This window comes from Varroa destructor, unplaced genomic scaffold (genome assembly GCF_002443255.2).
Source record: "Varroa destructor unplaced genomic scaffold, Vdes_3.0 BEIS01000002.1, whole genome shotgun sequence".
Classification (NCBI taxonomy): Eukaryota; Metazoa; Arthropoda; class Arachnida; order Mesostigmata; family Varroidae; genus Varroa; species Varroa destructor.
This window is the reverse complement of record NW_019211455.1, coordinates 8,442,930-8,452,112: the sequence shown is the minus strand read 5'-3', so window position 1 is coordinate 8,452,112 and position 9,183 is coordinate 8,442,930. Positions and strand designations below refer to the sequence as shown.

Below are 9,183 nucleotides of genomic sequence, written 5' to 3'. Positions count from 1 at the left end.
TATCATATACTGGCTTATATGTATGAGTACACGCTAGTTGAAGCTGTCGATTTTCTATTTGAAACAACTCTTGAATTTATTCAGTTGCAGAGGGCACAGATTGAGAAGTAACGGGGCTAGACTATTCGTAGCTTCATTATACATGCAGCGGTCCGGTGTTTTTGTCAAAATGCAAATGTTTATTGTCATAAAATAATAGTTTGTGCAGCAGAAAAAAAATTCCACAAAAAAAGCCTATTGTTTCATAGCACGAATAATCAACCAGCAATTATAGCTGATATTTACTATAAGCCTACGTACACTTTAAATCCATTTCCAATTTATTGTAAACAATGGATGGCCATAGTTCAATCAGCCCAGATCGAGAATCATATCAGCCGCCGGAACAATACATCTGTGCACATCGTAACAGAATGAGAGGCCCATCGAAATGGTACTATTCCGTCACTGTGATTTAAGCTATTTTCAACGGTATATTTATCGAAATATCAGTTTTAATTGCCGTCAGGCAGCTTTTCATAGAAGGTGGCCTTTGTTGAGTTTGTTGCCCAGCAATTGCTCTACGAGGATTTCTAACTCTACCAAATACTATGCTACCGCGTTTAAGTACACGCACGACAAATGCAGACGTTATTGGGTGTTCTGCAGGATTATCTATTTTCAATTTGCCTAGTTTTCTGGGGCATATCTCTCTCTCCTTCTCTCTCTCTCTCTCTCTCTCTCTCTAATTGCAGTTCAGGTTGTTGCAAGATAAGTGGAAACTGTTCCAGCTCACGTTAGCAAGCTCCAGTTGACTATATTATTTTACTTCAGACGTCCAATCGGTTCGGCTCCACTTCAAAGTTTCTGTGTGGCTGTCCGTTATTTATTACTGTTATTAAAGACTATTATAGGCTCGTACTTTTTCAGGCATCTCCGTTGGGAGCTATCGGAAAATACGACGAACTGTTGCAGTTGTAAGCTATAATGGAGTAACAGCTTTTGGTCTTTACTCATCTCTTTATATTGTTTATTGCAAATGTTATTGTCCTCACAATGGCCAATGGCCTTTTATCTCGCTGACTGGTATAGTCGAATACTAATGTAAGCTTTGTCGTAGTACATAAAAATACTATATAGTTTATGTAAAATAAAGACCTTTAACTATTGACTGTTTGTACTAGTGTAAAGCGTAATCGTATGATGATTAACAGCGGAGAGCCATAGGCGTTTGCGTATATAAATGTGCTTTTTCTATATCTCTAATCTATATACTATATATGTCTAAAATTTTTCACAATTCACGGCGTCGATCTGCCTGGGAAGGATACGGGTTATACGAAACTGTTGACAGATTCCTATTCTAGACCAGAAGACGGTTCACGAACAAATCGAACTTCACCTTTCTGAAAACCTTAATTTATTAATCTATTGTGAAATTTTTGTCAAAATGAACCTTTTTATATGAAGATAAAACCGTATATTCGTTATGGAATCGCTTAGGGTCGCGGGGATTGGGGAATATTTTAGAGTTGTACTTACCTTAAGGGTGGCAAAACTTTCTTCATTTAAATATAATAATAAATATGTTGCGATGCTAGGTGCTAATTTAGAAGTTAAAACGTAGCAACGAATAATTCAATAAATAACAGGGAATCTATTGAAGTATAGTAAACCTACTAATGACACTGAGTCGTCAAATCTTCAAACGTTCTTCTTTATGTCTCACACGTTATAAACAGAACCGTAACCAGTGTTTTCGCTTCCAGCGTAATTGCAATATAAATAACTAACTATCTTCTCTTTGGCCATACGATAGCTAGGACGAGTGACTGATGCCTTAAAGCTTAATTGTTTCAAATTTTACGTTCGGCATTGTCGTCAGGTATTGCACAGGACGAGGTGTGTCTACGCCCGGATCCGAAGTATTGTATTTGAATCACCACGCGTTTCTAAAATTAGTGCACAACGTTTTTTTTTTTTACCTCCTAGCCTATCAGAAGCGATTTCATCTATTGAAGTGACACTTGAACCTATAAGGGACAACGAAATTCGTGTTTTGATCTTGTACCTCATTTCTTTTGCCTTATCTGATGTTCTCAATATAGTCCTGCTCGCTTATCCTTCGCTCATCGTTAACCTTCATGTTTTTTGCTCAGATATTGAGAACAATACCGGTCAATTGATATCCTTTTCTTCCATCCAAATAAGAAAAAAATCCTTATCTACGCGTAAAGCAATGGGATCTTTCTTGACCATTCACGAAGTTTCTTTTTTGCTTTCATTCCGTTGGGAATTATTGGCGCCACCCACTATATTGATCAGTCAGCTTACCGGTTCAGGCTTCTTTCATACTAAGCATTAGTTCTAGTCATTTGGCCTGTCCTTGTTCATTTGTACAGGTTCTGCTCTTGAGCCTTCTCATTGTCATTTTAATTATGGACGACGATCGTGTTGGCAAAGGCGGCGATGACGACGGTAACGGCAAAGCTCTTTTCTACTGAGCTAGCTGATTTAACTTTAGTGATTTAACTTTAATCTGCCTCAGTGTCTGTCGTTGTCGTTCTGTGCAGCTGATGACGGAGACAGAAGACGGCTTGTGCGGAGCGAGGGTCCGCTTCGTCCACAGCTTTTGAGAGTTGAGTGCTTGTCCAGTGATAAGAACACCAGGAGAATTTCCCTCAACGCTCGCGCCTACAGAACGAACGCTACAGTAGGAAACCGATTTCCCCTTCGACGGCTGATGAAGTTTGCGTTGTCGACATGTTCGAATGTGAGAAGGAAGGAAAAGAAAAGATTATAGTGATAGGGAGAAGAGGACATGAATAAGGAAGAGACAGAGCTCTGCGTTTGATTCCCTGCTCAAATTTGGCCTTTTGGAGTTTGGGCCTACAGAAAGAGACTCACCGAGTAGCGTGGGATGAGCAAAGTCTGACAAGGACTGGCTGGTCTGATGTATAAGCGACGCCGATCAAATGAGTCAGCAAGAATGAATCTTCGTGATAAAAGTTTGCACATTGGAGACAAGGTACAACTAAGCGTTGCGCTTTAATTAGTTAAGAAGGGATAGCTTAATGATATGAAGTGTGTATTTAGTTGATTTTCGTACAATCTAAACACGTAGGCGTTATTTAAAGAGTCGTGCAGAGAAGTTTAACAGAAGGTAAATTTTGCTGGGAGTACAAATTATTAGAAAAAAACCTAAACTACTGCTGCGTATAAAACTGGATACGACGTAGCTTGACAGAATCTAATTCGACAAAAATGGTCGAGTGCGATCTGTTACCTTTTTCATATAATTCCTTTGACCAAAAAAGGGGACAAAAGGACGACAAATGCGTTAAGGGGATTTGTATTTCAAAGGACGCTTTCAATGGATTTCAATCCGATTCCTTTATAATATGCGCACACTATACATAAAGGCGGATAAAAACAGGCTTACAGTTTTAGGAAAGTAGCCGTACAATTTCTTATACACGATTCTATATATTTACATATAAACAACTACAAGCCTACGCATCTTAAACAACCTTGCGCTCACTCTTCCAAGCCTATAAATCTACAGTTAAAAGCACCCGTAAACGTGTATGTATTTCTAAACAGAAAATAAGACATAATAGTCGAATGGTTATGGAAGTACTGACATATTTTTATTCCCTTACCTCCTGATACTTGTAAACGTATAGGACTTCACTAAAATAATTTCTTTGGCTCTAAATATTATACATTTTTGTGTTATATACGATATACGATATTTGTATTTTGCATTTATCCATTTTTCTTTACACTCGCCGCTGTGTATTGTACTTGTTGGATCCCTCTTCTCTATTTTTTTTTTTGCCAAAATTCGGTAGCATAAGAGTCTTCCGATTCGTTTGGGGAATACGCCTACTTTTCAACGGTCGACCAAAGTATATCATGCCACCCGAACAGCCTGCGTCGCACCGTTTCCGTCCTTCGTCGTCCAACCCTTTACTACCCAGCTTGAATGATGGCGCCCACATAGTAAATACTGTACCCGATCCATTTTGTAGTGGGTCTCCACGGTCATCATTCCGTGCTGTCTCCATCACGTGACCTATGATTGATCTGATTATAGTTGTTCCCAACGCTAGCGGAATGGTGGCAGTTTTCGTCTGGCCAGTTATGAGGTAGCCAGTGATTTTGTGAGATGGCTTATTTGAAGTTGTTGTTTTCGTTGTCGCCGATCGCTGGAGTACAATGTTAAACTAAATGCTCTGATGGCTCGCCCACAGACTAATGAAGACTGTTTTTGTATAGTTAATACCGCATTAGTATAGTATCGCATAGCATTGTCCTTTGTATTTCAAATACTCTAATTAGCACAACGCATACGACCTACGATAAGAGACTGATCTCGAAAATCATTGTTGACATTAACATAAAGTTCAGTTTTCAGGTTTAAGTTTTTGTTAGAGGAACCCTGCATTGTCCCTTGGGCACAAATAGTGTGTTTGAAAATACTAACTTACCTGTAATAAAGAGTGAAAGATTCATGGACATGTCTAAGTTAGGTTTCTTAGCGTCCCACATCCCTATAAGCCCGTCTGTTGTTTTTGGAATTAAGTCTTCAATATTGGAGTTGCCCGAATCATGCCATCTGTCGAGACTAGTCAATCATACTTTCTGAAGATACCTGTGTTCAAACATAGCGCAAATTAAGAAAAAAGAAGACCTTAATCCAAATGCGGCTGTACAATGCATAAGTAATTAGCTATTTCTTTCCGTATACGAAAACAGTGTTGTATTTACCATATTTCAACCAGCGAGTGAAGCCGTTGTACGCTTATTGGAGCCAATCAGTTATAAACCATGAAGTCACCCAGGAAAATCTGTTAACTCCTAATGACGGCAAGTTTTACTTATGCCCGTTCTCGTTATCTCGAGACATATCAGATGGATATGACCGACATATACACATTAACCTGAGTACACCAAAAGGGAGTGCCTTACCTTATCCAGTTAGGAAAAACCAGTCTTTTTTTTTAACTAAATTTTGTTATGTTGTCACAATATAATCAGCAGCAACTTCGTCGTGACAGTAACACCAAAAAAAACGTCAGGAGCTACTAGATATCCATCTTTCGTTCTATCTACACTAAGCAGCAATTCTATGGTAAATTCTCATGGGACTTTATTTGCCACCGTTGAGTCTCAGCCTCTCACACTCTTAACCCTCATTCTTAAGAGAAGAATGAAAAAGATATCTTCGACGAAAGTCTTCAGTGAAATGATGTACGGTAGGGCACAGCCACCGCTGCTATCCGTTAGCTGCGAAATAGCGATTTTAATCATCACGTCGTTGGTCTGCGCTATTCTGCTTTGCTTTGCACGCTTTAAGTTTTTTCTTGCAGTATTCAGTAATAGATAGACGATGCCGTCACCGGCATAGGCCCACTGTCAACAGATAATGTCTTACGGCTGTCGACGACCAGGCAACATCTAATCCTATGGGACTCTCCAAGATAAAAGCGAACAGGTTATTGTGCAGGCATCTGCCAAATGTTGTACCCATTTACTCAAGGTCACTTTGTCTAGCAGGGTGCCCCCCAGTAAAATCCGACTCTTTTCGTCTCACTGATCAGTCTTCCGTTATGTTATTCGATTATAGGCTTTTGCTATATAATGTTGCTATTTTATCGGGGTCTAGGATGGCACCCATTTTCTATGAGTAACGATAGATATACCGCCTAGGCTAGATTGCCTATGTTATGTTATGAGAACATTTAAAAATAACGCATGCTGTATCTATATAATTTACATACATCTATTGCTCGAAATAAAAAAAGCACTTGTACTTTGTTTGTATGTGCATTTGTAGAAAAAAAAGCTGTTTTTTTTTTTCAATATCTAATGACAAATTTAAGAGCACCGGTGCTCAGCTAGAATAAACGAAAAGTTTTACTTGTAGAATATATTGAACCGCATTGTCGAGGGTGCTACATTTGAGATCACTATAGCTTATGAAATACGCATGACAAGTCTTTGATCCCTATAACTAGTAGATATTGAAAATTATATAGAATTCATTGTGCATAAAAAGTTTCGGATCAAAGAGAATTAAAACACAGTAGCATAACTGTGTTAAACAATGATTTGGAAATCGACATCCCTCAGGATCTTTCATTGGTAATGTACAATAACGAGTTAACCTGCCGCGTTCAGCTAAGTGGTTAGAGTCAACCTAGGGAATAGTAGAGGGTGTCGAGTGCTACGAAAAAAAAACACTACACGTTATCAGAAACTGATCGAAATAACGTGTATAAACTTAGGTCACCGTAAGGAAAGCATTGACGCTGGCAGGCCTCAAATAACTGTCTTCTAGCTAGTTTCTAAACGGGCCCTGATAAAGTGATAAAATTGATATTGTGACTTTTCATCTGCTTTCGTTGTAAATAATTTCTATAATGATGTGTCAGGCCAATAGCTCGTGCGCGTATTGTTAATGTAAACAGAATCTATAAAAGTTTGGATGGCATTCAGGTTTATGCTGTACTAACTAATCATAACATTCCGGCATAAAATGGAAATAGAAAAAAAAAACCCTTTTACGTACATGTTTGCACTCGACAATGTAAAACATGGAACAAATTATATTGATTGTATAGGCAAATTGTCAAACGATTTCTACCATTAGCCTATATAATATTTGCAATAGGAGGATGCAGACGAGCTACTATTTACAGGGACCGACAGAAAATTCCGTTTTTTTCATGGATTTGAGCGTTAAGATTGAGATGATCGACAGCTGTCTCTTTCAGCGGTTTCATACTAATCTATGCGTATCCTAACTTTATTCGCCTATTAATCACTCTCGATACATTTTAAAAGACTTCTTGCGGCCGAAGTTAGATAGGTTTGGTAATACCTGATTCTAACGACACGGTGTCATCTGCTGTTGCACGCAAAAAAAGCGTTGGAATCAATAAAGGAGAATGATTTAATGCGATTTTCTGCGGACTTGTTTGAAAAGCAAAGTCTATAAAAAGACTACGCTTTCTATGTCTGAACAGTTAAAAGACCCTGTCTAACATGAGTTTCTGGCAATTGTTTACCGCACTAAATAGGCCCCGTATCCGTGCCGGAGCGACGCAACATAATGCATAATGGTTAGTTTTGCTGCTTGTAATGTTGGCCTGATATAGAATAGCTAATGTCGTTTATCTATTATTTACTCGAATTAATAATCCTTTCCTACTAGTACGAACTGAGCGATGCGACAGGCAGACCTTGTTGCGCCGCTGTGTCTTTTGATGATAACAAGAAAGGTTCTACCGGCTTTGCCCCGCTTGTCTAGTAAATTTATCCTGTATTTTATGGTAGTAATGCTGAATACTTCAAAAGGCATCCTGAACAGTCCTGAAAATAACAGACGATATGACGTATCTATCAATTTCACCGTACTTTTTTGGTGCGCACGCTTCCCTGGGAAAACTCAACATTCGGCAGAGTCCTAGTTACCCGGTTACCTACTGCCTTTTCATGGCTAATGTTTACTAATATGACAGTGCTCTTTACTTTTGCTATAACTGCTTCCAATTCTATACTGTTTAGAGGAAAGCAAGTAAACTTTCTGTTTAAAATATCCGGACGACTACAGATGGAATTGAACGATTATTTTCAATAAATATGTTTGAAGATTTGATATCACCGCAACTGAGGGAGGATTTGCCGTGGAAACGATATTCAAGTTCTTCATGTATTCAAGTAGCCCATAATTCCAGACTAGGTCGCGACTTCAGGGTTTTTATGAGGCGTAGTTACCATGAGCGAATACAAATCATAATTAAGGTATAAAGCGAGAATTCTACGAGTGCGCAAATAGGCGAGTTGTTGTAGCGAAGGGGTGCAGAATAATACCCGTTTCGAAGGGTCCTTTGTTTTTTTATTTATTATAATAATTTAAGTATTATGTACTGTAAACACGAACAAGTGGACCTACATAGATCGATGTTAGGATGCTGAGTTACAGAATTCTTACCGGTAGCCATAGTGGGCGTTACATTAGACGCCATATATCACGTCCATGGCTCGAGTATTATGGCTGAATGCTACACACATATATGTAATATAATTTTATTTATATATGTTTGTATTCTGTATTGCCAATATCCTGATAACGAAGCCAATTGTCAGTCTTGTCTTTACTTCAGTGCTTTTTATGTCTTTTGAGGAAGCAAATGAAAACGCTTACATATTACGCAAGAAAGTGTCATAGCTTTAATGGTTTAAAGTAGTAGTCAGGAAGACGTTACTATCAAAACGTTGTGCTAGCTCTGTTGAACCGCTAAAACTTAACTTATTGTTACATCGGAGCCATGAATTTGAAACAAAAAATGATGAACTTTTCTATTGTGCGGTTGCATCACACTTCAGTTGCGGTCACTTTTGCCGATCCACTAGAACTTTCTCAACGCAGCTGTTTTATCAACTTATTTCATGCCGTAATCATCATTGACTCCACCCCGTTTTCCTGCGTCAATTATTTCATTTTGTTTGCACGGTAATTAAGCCTTCACTATCATACCCGTGACCCATAACGTTCTTATTAAGGTTCGTATTTCAAGATGAAGCTGATCCCGCCTTTCAGAGGAAGCTCTGTGCAAATATTCATCCATTGTTTCAGCGGCAAACTTAGGAAAAAGACATGAAAACACTGAAGGTATCAACTATAAGCTGAAAGGAGATCCATATTAGCTTCCATGGCAATAAACGAGCCCAACCAGCCTTGCTCCTTTGTGTTAACGGATTAGTTTATTTGAACTTGATCTGGCTATATACATTGGGAACCGACCACGTAACTAAAATCTAACCCCCTAAGTCTGCTACTTTTTTCTAGGAAGACTACTTTTAAAGAGTTGCAAACCAACATCAAAATAGAGTACCTAATTGCATGTACAATTCAAAATGTCATAATAGCTTCCTTCTTCTAGTGAAGTTTCACATCATACAGAAACTTCGGACGTTCGTCATATGGCGAGACTTTAAACGAGCAGTTGTTTTATAGAATTTTAAATATACATAAAAGTGCCCGATGTATTCAAAATATACGTTCAACATGCGGGCATACAATCGTTGTACCGTTATAACTACACAAAGAGTAAGCATATCAATCAATATATACACAGAAATGCATTAATAAACGAAATAAACTCGTATAACATATATATATATATATGTATA

The 9,183-nt window shown here is 38.3% G+C and overlaps 1 long non-coding RNA gene across 2 annotated transcripts in view; it reads right to left on the bottom strand.

Annotated features, from left to right (window-relative positions):
* Window positions 1-3,599: 3,599 nt before the first annotated feature.
* Window positions 3,600-9,183, bottom strand: part of LOC147757320 (uncharacterized) — a 34,473-nt gene continuing 28,889 nt past the window's right edge. For both annotated transcript variants that reach the window (XR_015321955.1, XR_015321954.1), the window contains exons 2-3: window positions 4,473-4,636; window positions 3,600-4,190 (exon numbers count right to left, since the gene is read on the bottom strand). This is a non-coding gene — a long non-coding RNA (uncharacterized LOC147757320). The remainder of the gene's footprint in view (window positions 4,191-4,472; window positions 4,637-9,183) is intronic.